Source organism: Apodemus sylvaticus, chromosome 11 (genome assembly GCF_947179515.1).
Source record: "Apodemus sylvaticus chromosome 11, mApoSyl1.1, whole genome shotgun sequence".
Classification (NCBI taxonomy): Eukaryota; Metazoa; Chordata; class Mammalia; order Rodentia; family Muridae; genus Apodemus; species Apodemus sylvaticus.
The window spans coordinates 66,357,621-66,376,854 of NC_067482.1; the positions used below are offsets into that span (position 1 = coordinate 66,357,621).

At 39.3% G+C, this 19,234-nt stretch overlaps 1 protein-coding gene across 11 annotated transcripts in view; it reads left to right on the forward strand.

Annotated features, from left to right (window-relative positions):
• The window catches only part of Ldb2 (LIM domain binding 2), a 346,783-nt gene that overhangs the window by 253,692 nt on the left and 73,857 nt on the right, over positions 1–19,234 (forward strand). The window lies entirely within an intron of this gene.

Below are 19,234 nucleotides of genomic sequence, written 5' to 3' on the forward strand. Positions count from 1 at the left end.
TCTTATGAAACTTGAATAACAACTTCTGGGTGAACTTGCTTAGAACTCTGAAGGACACAGATTGACTGCAATGTTCAAACCAATGAATGGCACATATCAAGATGTGTCTGTTCATTGCTAATATTATTTTCATTTTTATTCATTCGTTTATATATATAATCAGTTTTATTCTATGTATCTGCAGCTTATAACGTGATGTCATGTAATGCACATAGATGGTGGAAATTTCTCTTACACCAGAGCATACACTTATCTATCAGCTCACAAATTTCTTTGTAGAAGAATGTGTTACATCTATTTATTTTGTGTGTGTACACATAGGTCTCATGTATTATTGTGGAGGTCAGAAGACAACTTGTATGAATTAGTTCTTGCTTTCTACCTTGAGGGTCTGAGGGATTGAACTTGGGTCATCAGGCTTGTTGACAAGCAAGTTTAACCATTGAGCCATCTAACCAGCACCTTACATCATTACCATTATGTACATGAGAGCAGCTAAATATCTATTCAGCAAACAAAATCTTCTCTATTAATATCATTTTTAGTTTCAGTGGTGGTATTGGGGTATGTGTTAAGCTAAAACAAGCAGAAAAGAGTGGGAGAGGGTAGCAGTGAACCATAAGCTGTTGCTGTTATTACACAGCCAATTAGAGGAAAAATCTGTTTGGCAAAGTTCAGAAACTTGTCAGTTCAGTTCAGTATGAAATCCTTTCCTCCTTGGGACTGGACCATAATGTTTTACAGATGCATAATGTAAATTCTAATAGTGGTAGAGGTGAATAGTTATCTAAGTTTCAAGACTATATAAAAATATACTTAACACTTGAAGCAAGTTTCAAAACTTCGAACTTACATGTCCCTTTATCCAGGAACCGCTTAGTATCATTTAAGTTGGCAGCACCTTGATAGTCATTGCATTTAAGGTCATTTATTTAATGCAATTGAAAGGTGTATCTCTGCAGGACATTTTTGTCCCCTTGGAATATCTTATTTCTTCCTCATCTTTCCCTCAGTTACCCTTCATGAAAGCTATTCATTTTTGTCCTAATTTATTTTTTATTCAGCAAATACTTATTGAGTCCCAGTTCTGTGCCAGGAACTAGACTGGGTACTGAAGAGTCAGGATTGAATGTGTAGACAAAGTCTACTTCTTGGATCTTGAATTCTGCTCATAGACTTGACTTTAGAAAGCAGAAGTATTAGTGTTTATGGCTGTATAAGTATGCATAGATGAGTATAGAGAAACATGATGAAGTGAGTTACTGGTAGCTCTTAAGTTATTCAGAACTCTTATATCATTATAGATGATTACATACTTTGGAACACTAGGGATTTTATAACACTTTGGTATAATTTTGAGTCTCTAAAATGACCTGAGATTGAACTTTTTTCTTCACTAACAAATGCTCCTTAGGTCCATAAAATTTCTTTATTCTTCATGCTTTGGTCCAAAAATCAACAGAAAAAAATTAAACACAACTAGACTGCTTAAAAATCTAAGGAGTTTAATTTTGTGTATATTTCAATCGATTTCTATTCCTTCCTCCTTCAAGCCTATTAATATTTTCTGTCTTCAATAAATAAATGTGCTCCAAAAATTTTATTCAGACATCCACAGGGATCTTGCTAGTAGCTATAATTGTTGATATCTTGTTCTTAGTTCCTAAGGCATTCTGAAGATTTCAAAGCATTAGACTGTAGAAGGAAAATTACAATACTGCTTATTTCCAAAGACTCTAACCATGTTGTTACCTGTCACTTATAACAAGATGGTTTTTCCTTTTTTGAAAACATGTGTCTGTTTCATGTACATCTTTTAACTAATAGTTAATGAAAGTTTGCCAGGTGCTAGACATTTCATTGTTTTTGTTCTGTGCTACCTCTTTGAATGTATAGTCCAGTTTGTTGATCCTCTGGTTTGACATAAACCTCTGCTGTTGGTTCTCCAAGTAGGTCCTGAACTTTTCAAGCCAACCTAGTAGTTCTCTCTGACACCTGTAGTAGTTATGTCATTTCACTGGCTGTCTGAGCCAAGAAGCTTCATTAGAAAATGAAGCAGGAATCTCTTTGAGTAGATTTGTAATCTACCTGCCTAGGTGCATCATTTGTCTTTATTTCAAAACATTTAGTGTTAAAATAAGATCAATTATTACTCTGGTTAGTTATTATTGTCAATTTGATGCAACCTAGAGTTGTCCGAAAGAAGGTACCTCAATTGAGGAGCTGCCACAGTCAGATTGGTTTGTGGCCATGTCTGTGAGGAATTGTCTTGACAGATGATAATGTGGGACACACAACCCTCTGAGGGCTGCATGGTACCTCCATCAGTTGTTCTTGGCTGTATAAGAAAATGAACTGATCATGAACTAGGAAGCCAGACAGTAGGCAGTGCTTCTCCACAGTTTATGCTTCAAGTTTTTTCCTTACATTCTTGCCCTGACTTACTCAATGATAGATAAGCCCTGAAATTATACACAGAATAAATCTTTTCCTCCAAGCTTCTTTTTGTTGGAATGCTTCTTCACAGTAATAGGGGTCATACTAGAATAGAAATCTAGGAAAATCTTAACTATGTTATTTTAGAAATCCTTCAAATTTATATAACTTATTTAGGAATGTGACTGCCAAAGCTCAAGTCCTTCTCTATTGCTGCCATGATCACTAGAGACAAGGAAGATTTTTATGTTCTTCTAAATACACATCTTTCTATATGCCTTAATTATTCTTCTATTCCTGAAAGGAGATGCTATGGCCCAGACAACTTATCAAAGAAGGCATTTAATTGAAGGCTTGCTTACAGTTTCAGAGAGTGAGCCCATGACCATCATGGTAAGGAACATGGCAGCAGGCAGGCATAACAGAGGAGCAGTAGCTCAGAGCCTACATTGAGACAACCACAAGGGAGAGACAGCCAACTGGAATGGCATGGGCTTTTGAAACTTCAAAGTCCACCTCCACAAATCCTTGACACAAATCCTCCAACAAAGAAATAACTTTTTAATCCTTCCCAAACAGTTCCACCAAATATGGCAACCATTCTCATTAAAACCAACACACTATGGTTTGCCGGTTTACCTAACTTTCTATCCATCCATTCATCATGTCAACCATCTTAGAATGGTGCTCCACAAAGTGCCTTGCTCTTGACACTAAAACCAAGACCAAGACCAGAGCAGAATTCTTATCTTCAACAGAGATAGTCATTTATCTTGTATGTAGAGTCTACACTGTAGGATAGTATGTATGTACCCCACTCTGTCTTTAAATTTTTCTGTTGATTACTACAATCATCATTCTGAAACACCACACCATTCTATATATACAGTATGAATGTAAAAAATAATTTGTAGAATTAACAAATTAAAAGCTACTTCTTTCCTGGGAGTTATTTGGTAGTAAGTTCAGATCCTGATAAATGATGCCTTTTCAATCCATAGGAGCCAAACCAATTGAGAAATAAGACAATGATGACAAAAGATATGAAAGTTACCATGTATCATATATACAGTTACTAGAAAACATACAGACAAAGTCCTTTCCCAACATTTAATCTTGGAACAGACAGCCAAACACACTTTCAGCTTGATTTTGTTTCCTGGAGAAGCTGGGCAGAGAGCACACATTCCCTGCAGAGCATGTATATAAGAAAAATAAAAGAACAAAAGCAGGGCTGAAGAGATGGCTCACAGTAGTTAAGACTATATCAGAGGAACAGGGTTCAATTCCCAGCACACACACACACACACACACACACACACACACACACACACACACACACACGATGACAGCTCATGATTCTCTACAACTCCAGTTCCAGGTATCTGACACCTTCACACAGATACACATGTCATAACATCAATGTACATAAAATAAAAATAAAATCATTTAAAAATAAATAAGGAAAGGGTCATGCCTTACATGCCTACTTTCTCTCTGAGAAGATTCTGTCACTTCCCACCACCACCACCACCACCCACCCTATTTCTCTAGGGGAAAAGAATGAAGCCAGAGAGTCAGGGACAAACCTTAGAGTCAGGAGCACTATTTCTTGGCAACATAGTGTTGTAATGGATACATGTTCCTTATACTATGTTTGTCTACTTTCTACTAATCTTAACTTGCCATTGGTTTCCCTTTCTAAATTGTCTGAGTTTTATAATCCCAACAACTCTGAACTAATCTTTCATGTGATTTCTAGTGCTTGCATCTTCCATATAGTAAGCCCATCCTATCACCTGGGTCATTTCTGACTGCTTTGGCTCCAAGCCCACTTGATCTTCCAACTGTGAGAAACTCAGTATGATAGATTAATATATTAATTATTTGGCAACACTGCCAGACACTTCTTTGAACTTTTAGGATGTGGTGTTTATTGAGAGAGAGATGACCCTTTCCCTCCCTGGACTTTTGGGCAGCCAGGGTCCAAATAGGTGTAACAAATAATTATACTCCAATCCTAATAATTATTTGGTCAGAATAAGCAATATATGTGACATATGCAAGATATGCACAGTCTTGGCTATAGTTATTAAAATGCGCATTTAAAATATTTTCATGATATTTAAAGTACTGATGATATGGCCACTGGTGTTTTTAATGTGCTACCTTGGGGTTGTTTTTTTTTCCTTTTCAATATTTCTTTATAGAAATCTGATAAAGAACCCTTCCAAATACCCCATGAAACCAAGGGAAAAAAACCCTCAAAGATATGCATGAGCAACTTGCTAAACAAGGAAGAGCTCTGGGGGTATAGAGCATATGCGTGACAACAGATATTACCTACCAGTGAGATACTGTTCATATCTCCACAAGCTGAAATTGCACAAATGATCATCCTGCTTATCAATTCATACTGCTCACATGGGCCTGGTGACTCTAGGAGTCACCTCTTTGGATTGCTCCAAATTCCCTCATCTTCAACCAATTTGTCACCCAGAGACCCCACCATCATGAAGCTTGGGTAAACCAAGGCACTTGTTAAGTGAGTGTGGGCAGTCTCTGGACCTTAAGATTTTGGCATGTTAGAAAGGAGACTGCCTTTTAGAACCACTCCCCCAATCCTTTTACAATGTTGCCCCTCTTGCATGCTGAATAAAGTAGAAATATTTATCCCTCAGCGGACGAGCTACAAAGGAGTTTCTCACTTGATGAATCAAGTTCCTTTGCTTAGGATGCACACCTGTTGCCTCCAGCAAGGCGAGCCCTGAGGACTTTCTGGTAGGATGAAGTCAGTTGGCAGCTGCCCCCTTGTTGAAATTGGTAAATATATACTGATGCATAGATATTTTTTGGACTCATTGGATATGCTCTGACAAATCTCAAGAACGTTAACTATGTACAAGGTAGATCAAGTGCCAGTCTTTATGAACCTCCATCCTTAAAGGCCATAGAGACAATGCAAACTAAGCAGAGTGATGCTGAATATCCTCTAAGCCCTACATCTAACGGACTAGGGATATTTACTTAAAACATCAGTCTCTGGTTATATCCCTAGCCCTCGTGAACCATATACTAGATCTGGGTATCTTTATCCCAGCATCTCCCCAGATGTCTTCTAAGTTTGAGAATCACAGCAGGAAGTGTAGGCTATTCACAGAGGCTCATAAGAGGTACACCTTATCAGTCTGGCCTGTGCAAATGAGACGGTACCATGGAGAAAGTACCAGATTGGTAATGAAAAGAAGTCATTGTCCAGAAAAGTAAAGATTATCCAGTAGGGGAAGGCTAGAAGACTGCAAGAAGAACTTGTCAAAGCCTATGAACTGTGGTCAATAAGGACTTCAGCAAACAGAGAGCAATGGTTCTAATGCTTTTTACTTAGTAGGAGAGGTTTTGCTGTGACTCTTTGCATTCTGATTAGCCACGTGTATTAGTTACACCTCCTTTCCCATGACTATAGGAACCTGAATTAGTGTTTGTATGCAACCCAGGACTCAACTTCCATTGATAATTCTTAGTGCTATTGAATACCAGTTGTCTTTTGCCACACTTTGGGTCCTCAGTGGCTTCCTCCAAGGGAACAGATGATCACACAATTCCTATACAAAATCAAGGTGTGTCCTAAGAGTGGAATATCAACACCTAAGTACTTCAGCTTTTTCTTCACTGGGTGTAACTGCTGCTTAATTTTATGTTTGTTCAGGATCCAGCTTACTGGGTCAATTAAAGTCAGGGAGAGATGTCGGCTTGATTTAGTAAAATTGGATTCTTTGTCTGCCTTGGGTTTATCTCCTTGGGCTGGACTGTCATTTGAATTTTATGTTTTTGTCCTTATTTCTTCTGACCATTTTTTCCCAGAGAGTTTTTTCCCTGTGTTCTACTCACCCTATCTGTTTGCAAAGAAGGTGTTTGTTTCTATAAAGTGCCTGTCCTGTCTGATCTCTATCATCTTTATGGTCTTGCATTCTGTCACTGTGGCTCATGTCTGGCTGCGGTTTGTTATGTTTTGACAGGATTTTGTTATAAAGCTGAGGATCACGTCTGGCTTTGCCTTTCAAACTTTCTTCTTTACGGTAGTCATAAACCTATGCTGCTAAAATGTTCCCTCTGGAGACAGTGAAATTCTGATAACAAAAGCCTTGAAATAAGAGAAACGGGGCGAGGGTGGGGTGGATGAAGGAGAATCTTAAAGAACTATTATTAAAGCAGTAAGGTGCATCCTAGCCATCATTCAAACGTGGATTATGCAAACAGTTTCCAAACACTTGAGAAAATAAGAAATGAACTGGAGAATGTACCTCCAGTGTCCTGTTTTATTGCCTTTAATCTTGGGGATCTTGGACAAGGTGGGATACAAGTGAGCAGAGTTTCCCAGGGTTGCCTGGAAAACAGAAACCTGTTGAAGTTCTCAGAAGCCACAACAGAAGCAAGTTCATTGATAAAAATACTTACTAAGTGAGATAACCCAGTCTTAAAAGATCAATCAGGGTATGCATTCACTAATAAGTGGATATTAGCTTGGAATACTGTAATATGCAAAACATAATCCACACTTCAAATGAGGTACAAGAAGAACGGAGGAGTGGCCCCTAGTTCTGGAAAGACCCAGTGTAGCAGTATAAGACAAAACCAGAACAGGGAAGTGGGAAGGGATGGGTGGGAGAACAGAGGGAGGGAAGGGGACTTATGTGACTTTTGGGGAGTGGGGAACCAGAAAAGGGGAAATCATTGAAATGTAAATAAAAAATATATTGAATAAAATTTTTAAAAAAAGGAAAAAATACTTAAAAATATATTGTTCTTGATCAACATGTAGAAGAAGAATGCAGATTGGGTTTATATGATTCTTGTTGCGACATGTATTTCAAGTTGTGTTTCTTTCTTCAGCAAGCATAGATTGAGTCTGTGCCATATGTAAGACCCAGCATCCATAGTGGTACTATTTACCTACCCAGCACCACTGTGTCCTGGGAGTATGACTTAAGCCATATGCTAGGGCTTATTACTTACCAGGGATGAAACCCTTAACGAAAGTCAACTTACTCTTCCTAGGAACTATTGCCAATAGCTCCTCCGCTAGGAGTAGGGTTGTGTGCCCCCTTACTCCCTTCATGCTGAGATTTTTGTCTGGCTTGAGCTTACCCAGGTCTCGTATATGCTGCCACAGTGGCTGTGAGTTCAATGTCTCTGTTGGGTCCAGAAAACGGCTTTGTCACAGACATCCACAACTTCTGGCTCTTGCAATCTTTGTTAAGTTTTAAAATACTCTCTTTTCTAAACTGCATATGGAGGTCACATCTGTTCCCACTCTGGCTCCCTCAGGGTTCACATTGTTTAGTATATCCATGTTGGATATGCTACTCACACGCTAACCTTTTTGTAACAGTGTCAGTTATCAAACCTGCTCACTGTCACCTTGGAACCCTAGGTGGCATTCTAATTCATGCAGTCACAATGCAAGAATCGCTCACCTTGCCTTTTCTCATCATATAGACACTGGATAATATCACATCACAAAGAGGCTGGGTAAAATGAGATATTTTAGGGAGATAAACCACATCTATACAATTTTATAGTGGAAATTGTTGCTATATTAATAGTTATTATTACTAGTCACTTGTACTTAATTTATAAATTAAGATTAGTCTCAGGTGTATGTATATAGATGGAAAAAGACAATTCTAGAAATCAAAACTACAATCCATGCTTTCAGACATCCAGGGGGAACCTTGGAAATCACCTACCACAGATAAAAAGACTATGCCCTCTTAGCATCCCTGTGAAACTGATGCTGGTCTCATCTCTATTTAGTAGAGAAAGGGCATTGGCTGGAGAGACAACAGAATCACACAACCACTATAAGGTAAAGTTGGCACTGACATGCAGGCAGGGTGTGTACAAGCTAGCATTGCTTGACTTTAGTTCCACTCCAAGGAGGAGGTCAGGCCTAGTGAATCTTGGAACATACAAGTCCAAGAGTCTCCTTGTTTCTTCACATCAGCATATTTACAGCATCAGATAATCCAGCATCACATACATAAAGCATCAAAAGAGAGAGAGGAGCCGGACAAGAGACCGGACCTGTTCCTATGCTGGCTTAGCTCTCCTACTCTCAATACCAGATATCTGTTGGGTATCTGGTACCCCATTTCTCTTCATCAGAAAGTCCTCTGTCTTCCCAAAGACAATAGAGTATAGTCCCAAGGGCTCGTTTCATGAATTGAGCCACAGAACCATCATTGAATGAAAACGGGACCTTTAAGCAACGAGTGAGACAGTGCTGGTAAGTCAAGGTATATACAACGTTTAAATCAGTGAGTGTGCACAAACACCAGCCACTGGATGCTGAGTCTTTGCCCACTTGATGCCCAGCAGTACCTTTCCTTGCCTGTATCCTTGAATTTCACTAAAAACTCATATACAGAACATCAGCCCCGGCAGCTGGTGTCCGTGCAGTTTTGTCAGACTGGTAGATACAGTCAACCGCTCTACCCTGCCACCAGGAAGCCTAGGCAACATTTAATTCTGTCAGAATGGCATTACTTTTCCTTGTTGACACCATCTAAGGATCAGAAGCACAGGGCCCGATGGACTGCTGTGGAAGCAGACTGCTTTGGAATGGGGATCTGAACTTCCTTTACTGCTTCTCGTTTCCTGGTAAAGTGTGCCCAGAATGCTGACTTGGACTCTATCGAAGCAGTGTGCCTTCCATATGGAGGTTAGATATCTGGGAATTATATACATAGATGTGAGACAGAAGCCCCACCCACCGCTTAGACAGGAGGCATCCCTTCTTTTTGCAAAATTCAACATTTAGCTGTTGTCTTTGAAAATGGTTAGTCTCTATCACATCTTTTTGTACTTGAACACTGAAATGTGAGGATTTCAAACAGGAGCCCTAAAAGTCTCTGTTTTGAGTGCTGGAGAGATGGCCCAGCAGTTAAAAGATCTCGCTGCTGTTGCAGAGGGCCAGAGTTCAATATATGGCAGCTTATAATGAGCTCTGAAGACCCTGACGCCCTCTTCAGATTTTCATGAATACCTGCAGGCATATGCACTTAGACATAAATGGGAATATACATCTACTTAAGTAAAAAATAAAATTAAAATATTTTTGAAAAAAATTAAAAATAAAATAAAAACTTGTTTTCTTCTCACTGTCATAGTCCCCATCCCTGACCTGAATGTGGTCTGACCTGAATGTGGTCTGACCTCTGCACCCATGTGTACACATAGCAGGTTTAAAATTGGCAGACTATCTAAACAGACAGGCCAAGTCCACGTTCATTTGTTTGCCAAACGTCTCCTAAGTAGCTATTTACACCACAAATGTGCTGTGATACTTAAATGTTCCGGGAATGTTTTCCAGGAACTACACTTGAAAGACAATACACTTAATGATTACAGCTCAGTAGAATGTCCCGAAGTCTGTCTGTGTGCGTGGAGAAGGGAGATGCCCAAGGAAATCAGTGTACATTTAACACAGCGCCGTGATCTGTGCTGACCTTTTACGCATGGGCGCTGTTCTCACATGCACTTGCTTTCTTCTGCTGCTCATTGCTGCCCTAGTGGGCAGATGAAGAATCTGGAACTGAACAGGCAAAGATCCTCCGTTTGTGCTGACAACATGACTGAAGGGCACACCAGTGTGTCAATGGAGACCCATCGATGCACAACACAACTCATATACATTATAGCTGCTCTGAGAGCACAAGGTAAAAAGGAAGGAAGGTAAAAAGGAAGGAATAAAGGCGCTGCTCAGCCAGAGGGTGCTGTGTTTCTGCGGGACCTGAGGATACCTAAGGGATTGGATCAAATGGGAGAGAAAGACTTCTGAAGACTTCAAATGAGCCAACAATGCAGAGCAAGCAGATGAAGCTGAGGGAGAGCACGAGGCCCCAGATAGGTTAGTTTTGAATCAGACAAACTCCTGTGACTTCAGAGCCCTTGGGAAAGTGTCACATACAGGAAGAGTCTATCTTTAACCACCTGTGCAGGGGTGTTTGCTGTGACAGCCAGCCCTCCAGGGAGCCAGGTTTGGCCTGACTGCCATCTCTCAGCACAAACAAAACCACCTCTTCCCCACTCTTAGAATTGCTAAAGCCCATTGGGTCCTGGCCTGTATTAAGTGGAAAGTCACCAACACACATCTGCTTTTCTGTCAGTCAGATGAAATATGCTGCTATGCAAATGTGACATGGAATAACTCCAGTTGTCTCCACCGGGCTGAGTTGGGACGGCTCAGTCAAACACATTGAAGTGATTTCATGAGAATTCCTGAAGTTTGGGAGCATAGGGGAAAGAAAAGGCAAGGATGATTTTACTTCTCAAGGCTGCAGCTTCACTTTCCCTTCGGCAAGGTCAGTGGGTCGCAGTGAAATGCTGGAGATCATGGGAAGCAGTCAGCGGAGATGGTTCATCCACAGCAGTAGCCCAGCAAGCTGACACTGGAGACTACCAACCATCATCACCGACGTGGCAGGCGCACCCTGTGACCCAAATAGTGAACGTTGTAAAATTTGACAATAATAAATGGGAAGAAGTTGATGGCAACCTTTCAAAGCATAAGTCTTAGTTTCTAGGAAAATAAAAACATTTATTGCCCTTCTCATTACTTAAAAAAAAAGAAAGAAAACATTCTCTACATCCTTCAATATGGAAGCTCTACATAATAAGTTAAACAGCCATACCCAGATGGTACTTAAAGATTCTATGATATGGCTTAGGGGGTAAAAAGGCTTTCTGTGAGTGCCAGGCAACTTGAGCTCCATTCCAAGAATAGAAGTAAAAAGTCAGGTGTGATGATGTGCATCAATAATTCTCGTACTCCAAAGGAGAGATGGGGGTAAAGGCAGAAAGACAGCCCAGAGCTAGGTAGCCTAGAATATTAAAGCTAGCCACTATGGATGGATGGATGGATAGATAGATAGACAGACAGACATAGAGATAGAGAGAGATAGAAAGATAGAGATGTCATATGTCTGCATTTATAATTAAAATATATGAAAGGCAATGTGGCATTGCTATTAAACACGATCTGAGGTGAAGGCACTGATGGATATTGGCACTGAAGATATTGATGGATATAGAGAAGCCAGGGAACTTGAGACTTTTCAGTGTCTGTGTCAGTATTAGATGTTTAAACAAACAAGTCTTGCTATTTTATTTCAGTGCATAAAACCCTTAAAAGTGTTTTTCTTTTATTCCATAGTCCAAATTTATAACAATAACAATTCCCCTCTTGTCACTTCTGAGGCCCTGGGAGCATAGCCTAAGTGCTTCCATCCAAAACATGCAGGAAGAAGGCTGTGGTGCCCACGTATGGGTCTCTGGCATTACATTGTCAAGGGTGGAGATAGGACACAAGTTACTCAAAGCCTGTTCTTACTGCTCATGTCTAAAGGCAGATCTCCTGTCTGGAGAACTATTCTGTTGAAACAGTAAAAACAAGGGCAGTGTCCTTTGAACCCTGTGGCAAAACAGTCCCCAGAAGAAAGTAAGGTCTGTGTTCATGCCTTCTCCACATCCACAGAACAGATAGGTGAGCCCCTAGCAAGTTGCTGAAAGATGGACATGGATTATTATATGACTAACAAAATAATGACCTAGGAGAGAAGCAGCGTACTTAACTAGCCTTGGGTTTCATCCCCAGGATTCTAAGAGGGGAGAAAGCTCCCAGGACCTTATCCTTAGAAAAGTATAAGCAACTGGGTAATGCTGAGAACAAGGGAGTGCATAGAATTGCTTGGATAGAGGAAATGAAGAAAATGATGGAAAATTATATTATAATTTCAAAAATAAAAGTTATTATTAAAAATAAAAAATAGTATAGGTATATCAGAACCTAGAAAATCTACAGATGCTGAGCTGTTGCATGGTCTTACTTTTCTGGGCATCAAGTGGCTGGCCTTTAAAATGAGAGTGTCAGATATAATCATGGATAACCTAATTACATTTATTAAATAATTATTAGTATTTTATATTTTACTTTTCCACATACGCTAAGTGCCATTCATAATCACTAATCAGGATGTAATCAGGGTTGCTATGAGTGGAGATCATTCCTATTTGATCAGAGAAACTCATTAAGCCTATTCAATATGTAACCAGCTATAGATATGTTTTATTATTACAGAAATCTTAGGAAATATTTCTGGACACCACTAGACTTAACTATATGCCTTTTTTAATCTTGCCCATATAATTTAGCTCCCAGTGCAGTGGCACATGTAGACTTCTATTTTGACTAATATGTGTTGATGGAAAAATAAATATCTATATTAATTTGTGTAACGATTCAGCTATGAATGCAGGTGCATGTGAACAAATATCAATTTGATCCTAACTCATGTCTGTCCACGGTCCACTGTTACTGCCGAATCCTAGACTTGGAGCTCTCCAATCATAGGTCTTCACGAGATCTTTTTCAACCAAGACTTGGCTCCACATTTCCAATCAAGACTTCACCTACACTACTTGCTACTACCCTAAGCCTCTGCCTGAAGATTTTTATCACAAATGTCTCCCCCCATAGCAGGTATTTAGTAAGCATAAATGAAATGAATGAATCTTTGAAAAAATAGCAAGATATATTCTTACAGAGAAGATATTTAAATCAAATTGCCTTGGTAGAGAAAAATAAATCCAAGCCGTATTAGAATAACTCTGACAGCCATGCAGTTGGTGTGCCTTGCCTTCCCCCCTCTCAAAAACGAGGGACTACAGCGTGAAACATACCACCTCTGTCCAAGTCTTATGTTTTTAGCTCCATTGTTTTGACTATTTATAATGGTTATTTTCTGAGTGTGAAATTATCAGTTTTGTTTTGATCATTCCTGGAAACGCTATCATTTATGTGTTAGCATAATACATTCATGGATTTATGAATACAAATGAGTCTACAATCTAATGAATCTGCACTTATTACCTAATATTATCACTGTACTGCATGAGAATTTCCATGTGCATTTATGAAACCCAGCAGCTGTGGCAGAATGGTCCAAATGACCAAAGCTTAGATAACCAATTTACTCATTGACATGTTCAGAAAAACTGTAAATATCATTAAATAATCAATGCTTTTAATATACTTCATGTTGCCTATATGGAAACAGGAACGTGTAACTAGAACATTTTCTTTTCTTTTTTGGAACACCATTGGTTAGCTACACCACAGTGTTACGTCATCCAGGTGCACTGTTAGCTCCTGCTCTACTTCTCACTCCCCATTTTTATCAGATTTCAATCTCTTTTAGTTTTTAGAATTGAATTGTCTTTGTGACAAAGAAATTGACAAGATCCAAATTAGTAATGAAATGGCCTCCAAATGAAGAGTTTCCCCATTGAACAACAGTTCCCTGATGGATTTAAAGAACTCCAGAGCAAATGACATGTGGACTTTTAGAATTATAGTTTGACAAGGGGACTAAGCAAGTCTGAGTAACACTGCAGACTTTGAATGTGCTGAGTATTGCAAAAGACCAAAAGAGTAATTCTCAACATCCACTTTTCTAAAATGATTTGCATGCACTATTTCATTACAATCTCACAAGGATTTTATTTAGTGTTTTAACTTTTTATTTTGGTTACCAGTTTGAATCCTTTCCCATGTGGTTATTTCTATGTATGATTCTTGTGAATTACCTATAAACTACAATATTTCTATGTATAATTCTCTTGTGAATTACCTATAAACTTCAATAAGAGTCAAGGGAAGTTTTTTATAATACATAGAATAGGGGGACAGAGAGAGAAAGAGAGAGAGGAGAGAGAGAGAGAGAGAGAGAGAGAGAGAGAGAGAGAGAGAGAGAGAGTATTGAAGGAAGGAATTGAGTGTTTTAAATAGCAGGACTCCTGCTTTGGAAAGAATACATTAATAGCTTTTGTTTTCTCATTGAATTCCCACCCCCTTGTACTGTTTTGTTTGAGGGATACATGTGCCTCTGTGGACCCATGCTCAGGGAGGCCAGAGATAAACCTGGGATTTTGTTTCCCAGGACAATTTACATTGTATTCTGAGAGTGTGTCTCTCACTAGAAGCTGGGGGTCACCATTATAGGTTGGCTGCCCAGGAAGTCCTCCAGGAATCCTCCCATCTCTGCCTCTGGGTACCCCATGTCTTTTCTTGTGAGTTCTAGGAATCATCCAGATCCTTGTGCTTCCGACTCAACCACTTTACTAATGAGTCTATGGCACCAGCCTATACTATTTGAATTCTAAATGTGTCCATTAATATTCCATATATGCTCTAGGAATCCTACTATTTACAAGTAACAATGACCAAGTAGACACTGGGTCCTGCTTACATGCACCTACCAACTTCCACAGGGAGAACTCCCAACTTCTCAGTGTGGAAGTTGGTATCAGTGATAGCAAGAGGGGAAGACAATGGAAACTTTATAAGGAACCTGAGTCCAGGTCTCAACATCCAAAACAGCTACGAATAGATTCGCTCTCCCCAGACTAAATATATTTACCACATAGTAGAGGATTATTTGAACATTCTTTGTGAACATTCTAGGCCATGAATAATTTAACATGTGATTTTCTTTTTCTCTTTCAAGAACATATACACAAATAGTATGTAGTATATTTCAATTATCTAATTTAACAGAAAATTTTCCTTTGTTCCTGATTCTCTCATCACTGATGCTTCCTAAGTTGATTTATGTACATTTGTTAAGAAAAAAGAATGCTTTTTATTATCAGCTGTAATCTTAATCTCACTCAAAGAATATTTAGAACCTCTCCATGGGAATAATGTAGATTTATGCATATCAATATTTAAATTATTTTCATTCCAGGAATTAAAGCATATATGTAAAGGGTAAGTTTAGCATATGCATGTGAAGCTAAGTGGCTGATGAGTTAGATCACTGAATCTCTAAATGCGCCCAGATCTTCAAAGTATTTCATTAGATGGTGCTGTGCAGTTGCATGGTTTAATACAATCAAAGAACGTGCTAATCGTTGCATTTCCACCGTATAAAGTTGTGTATTGGATTCAGGATTCAGAAGAAATAGTTGAACCATTCCAAATCACACATCCAAGTTTAAATTTGAATGATTGCACTGTGTTATGTACATTTAGATATTTGTTAACTCTCCTAATAGAAACGAGTCTGATAGATCTGACAAAGGTCTGTGTTTGTGCTTTCCACAGTTCTGTATGTGCTCCAAGCTCAGAGAAGGTGCACAGAGAAAATAAAAGGCTGTGCAGTGGGCTGACGGCAAACATGTGGAGTTGGCTTGGCTCTGCTGAACCTCTCAATCACTGCATGCTCTATCGATTTATTTATCTATTGGAGAGAACGCCACACTCTCTGTAGCGCATGTTGGCCTCTCCTCATTTTCCTCAGTGTTGCGATTATAAGCATGGGCCACGACCTAGCTCTACACACGACTTATATACTGCACTGTGTGTATGTGTGTGTGGGAGTGTTACAGTCACTCTCTTCTTTACAGAATATATGATCTTGTCTAGCATCTTCTTTATGGTAAGCACAATAATAGCCCTCTAAAGATATCTATATCCTAATTTATTATTGTTCCTGTGAATATTCCTTCACATAGCCAAAACATTCTTCCTGCTCCGACTAATAAGAATGTTGGGATGGGGTGATTATCACGGATTGTTTGGGTGTGTCCAGTGCAAAGCCTTGAGACCAAACATAAAATATGGGAGCCAGAACAAAGAAAGAAAGAAAGAAAAGAAGCCTTCCTTACAAAGACCCCACCTGCCGCTGCTAGGTTTATGGATGAGGAAATAATCATAAACAAAGGATAGAGGCAGCCCGTAGATGCTGAGAAAGACAAACCAAGGAAACAGCTTCCCCAGAGCCTCCTGAAGGGAAGCCACAGCTGCTGACACCATTTCATTAGCTGAGCAAGACCTGTGTTTGACCATTGAAACTCCACAGTAGTAATATGTTTGGGAGGTTTTAAGCCACTGCCTTTGTGGTGATTTGTTACAGCAGCCGTGGGAAACTAATACAGCCTCTGACATCCCTTTTAATCTCCTGCAGCTTTGCACAGTGTGTGTGCAAAGAGAGACTCCGTTAGCTCGCCTCATTGATCCTCTCCATCACGTCTCTTCTCAACATATCCTTGCTTTCTACCATCTCCACATTGGAATGGGATGCAAGAACCAAGTTTTCTCTATTTGCAAACAATTGAAACTTAACATGAACTATCCTAAGACAAAATGGGGATGAGGGGGGAAATGAAGGAAGATGGAAAAAGAGCAAGAAAGAAGAGGAGGGAGAGGCCCGAGAGGGTGCAAGAGGTGACATTGGCCTCCTCCTAGTCTAGATAAGGGCTCAAGTCAGTTCACCAACACTGTGTCGCTTGCCTTCTCATTGTTTGCAGGCCTCTATATGCCCATGATTTATCAGTTTTTAGTGGGAGAACTACGTGTTTATTCAGGAAAGGATTTTGAAATGCAGCTAGTTTCTTTTCATTCATCATTTTGTCATGGATATAGCTTGTAGGGAAAATGACATTTCTGTTTCCTATGACATCTTAACTGAGTTCTCAGATGGTCCCACTCCTGAAAATGAGTGTTGGGTGACCCAAAGGGCTCTCTTCTTCAGGCCACCCCTCTACCTTCCTTCGCTGGGCTTCTCACAGTAGAATAACTTTAGTATAGCTGGGCATAGTCCCCAAGCATAAGGTAGAACCTTCTAGTTCTTCCCAAAGTGACATTTGATAGGTATGTTGTGTTCTATTAATTGAAGTAGAGTTCAGGAACCAGAGTAGACAATGGAAGACAGATGATGAGTAAACCAGCCTGGCCAGCACTGCCAAGGTTCACCTAAGTGACAGCCTCCAGGTGAAGAAAGGGACTATGTGCCTATTGAGTCATCAGAGCTGGGAAGCACAGAACACAAGGGAAGTGTACCTGATAGAGCATGCTGGTCTCTGGGCTCCTCCTACAGTATTAGAAACTGTTCAATACACGGGGCCATGTTCCATTCTAAGTATGTTTCCTGTATGACTTGGGCTTTGCCTGGAAATGAGGAAGTCATTAAAATTTTAGGGTTAAAGTTAAAGAAATGCAAACTTTTTTCCATTTATTTTTTTTCTTAGACTGTGAATTAAACTATGTTAATATATAGCCAAATGCACTGTAGAACAATTAAACTGGATATGATTTATAGAGAATAAACTGCAGTGTGATGAATCCAGTGGCAATTATTTGCCGTAACCTTTTTAATGTGACAATTCCTTGGATGTTATAGTGAAATATTTCACCCTTCAACTTCATTTTTATGCTGTGTATTTATTCTTAATAGTACAGATTCCAAATTGTCAAAATACTTGAGCTGATTTATGGTAATTAGCTTTAAGTTAGAACATTTGAAGTACATTCAATTAATTTTATCTGTCTGGTGAAGTACAATAAGGTCTTCAGCTCTGTAAAGTTTTCTTTGTAATATTAGCTATGCATTTGCTAGGGGATGTGCTAGACTCAAATTACCCTCATTTGAATTTGATATTCAGAGAAGGAGCATGCAGTATTTGGAATCAGGCAGTATTTAGTAAACGTACACATAAGGATTATTTGGGATAGCATCACCAAAATCCTGGACTGCTCATCACATACTTGTTGATTAATCTTACCTGCAGCAAATAGAAAGCAATAACAACAGCATAATTTATTCAAAGGCTCATCATCTGGATGTGGATTCTTTAAGGATCATGTTGAGGAACAGTTGGACAGGAGATTCTCTTTATATTTATTATCCCAAGCCTGTGTACAAAAGAGCTATAGATCCATATGGGATGGATTAGCAATGATGCTTTTAAAATGAAATTAAATATTCTAAACTTTAGTGAAATGGTGTATGATTTTTACTAGCTAATGCTTTCATTGGTAGTTCATCCTAAATATTATTTTTCTCTTTGGGAGATATTAAGTCATGGATGTGAGAGATTTGTTTAAAAAACAAACAAACAAAAACACTCTGGATTGTTTGAGAGTGATTTTAGGACTTTGCTTTAAAATCTGCACATAAGCAAAATTCCTGATGTAATGAGTTGGGATTTCCACTGTAAGAGGATTTCAAATCACTGCTGAAGTGTGGGCTGGTCTTGAGTTGGGTGGGTGCATCATATTCAGGAAACTCAGCTCAGACTTGAATGGAATGGAGAAGACCAATTTAGAGCAAGCAGAGGGTGTTAGGCTTTCCTAACTGGGTCCTTTAGTCCAGTGATATATGCTTATATATCTCAAAAGCAGATAGAAAACTCAGAATCTACATGGTTATGATGCCTGAATAGAATGAGGTGACTTATCAGAGATTCACATTCCTCAGAGCAGTTTGAGATCTCCAATGGAGGAGTTAGAGAAAGGACTGAAGGAGCTGAAGGGGTTTGCAACCCCATAGAAAGAACAGGAATATCAACCAACCACAGACACCTATAGCTTCCAGGGACCAAGTCACCAACCAAGGAGTACACCTGGCTCCACCTGCATATGTAGCAGAGGATGACCTTGTCGGGCATCTATGGGAGGAAAAGCCCTTGGTCCTATGAAGGCTCAATAGATACCCCAATATAGAATTGAGGGGATGAGGCAGGAGTGGGTAGGTAGGTGGAAGAATACCCTCATAGAAGCAGGGGAATGGTGATGGGATATGGAGATTCTGAGAGGGGGAGAAACCGAGAAAGAGCATAACATTTGAAATGTAAATAATGAAAATATTCAATAAAAAGGCAGGTTTATTGATATTTGCATATGTGAGTTGAAGACTATTTACAAGTCCTATGACTTTGAAAACTTCATACTAACCTT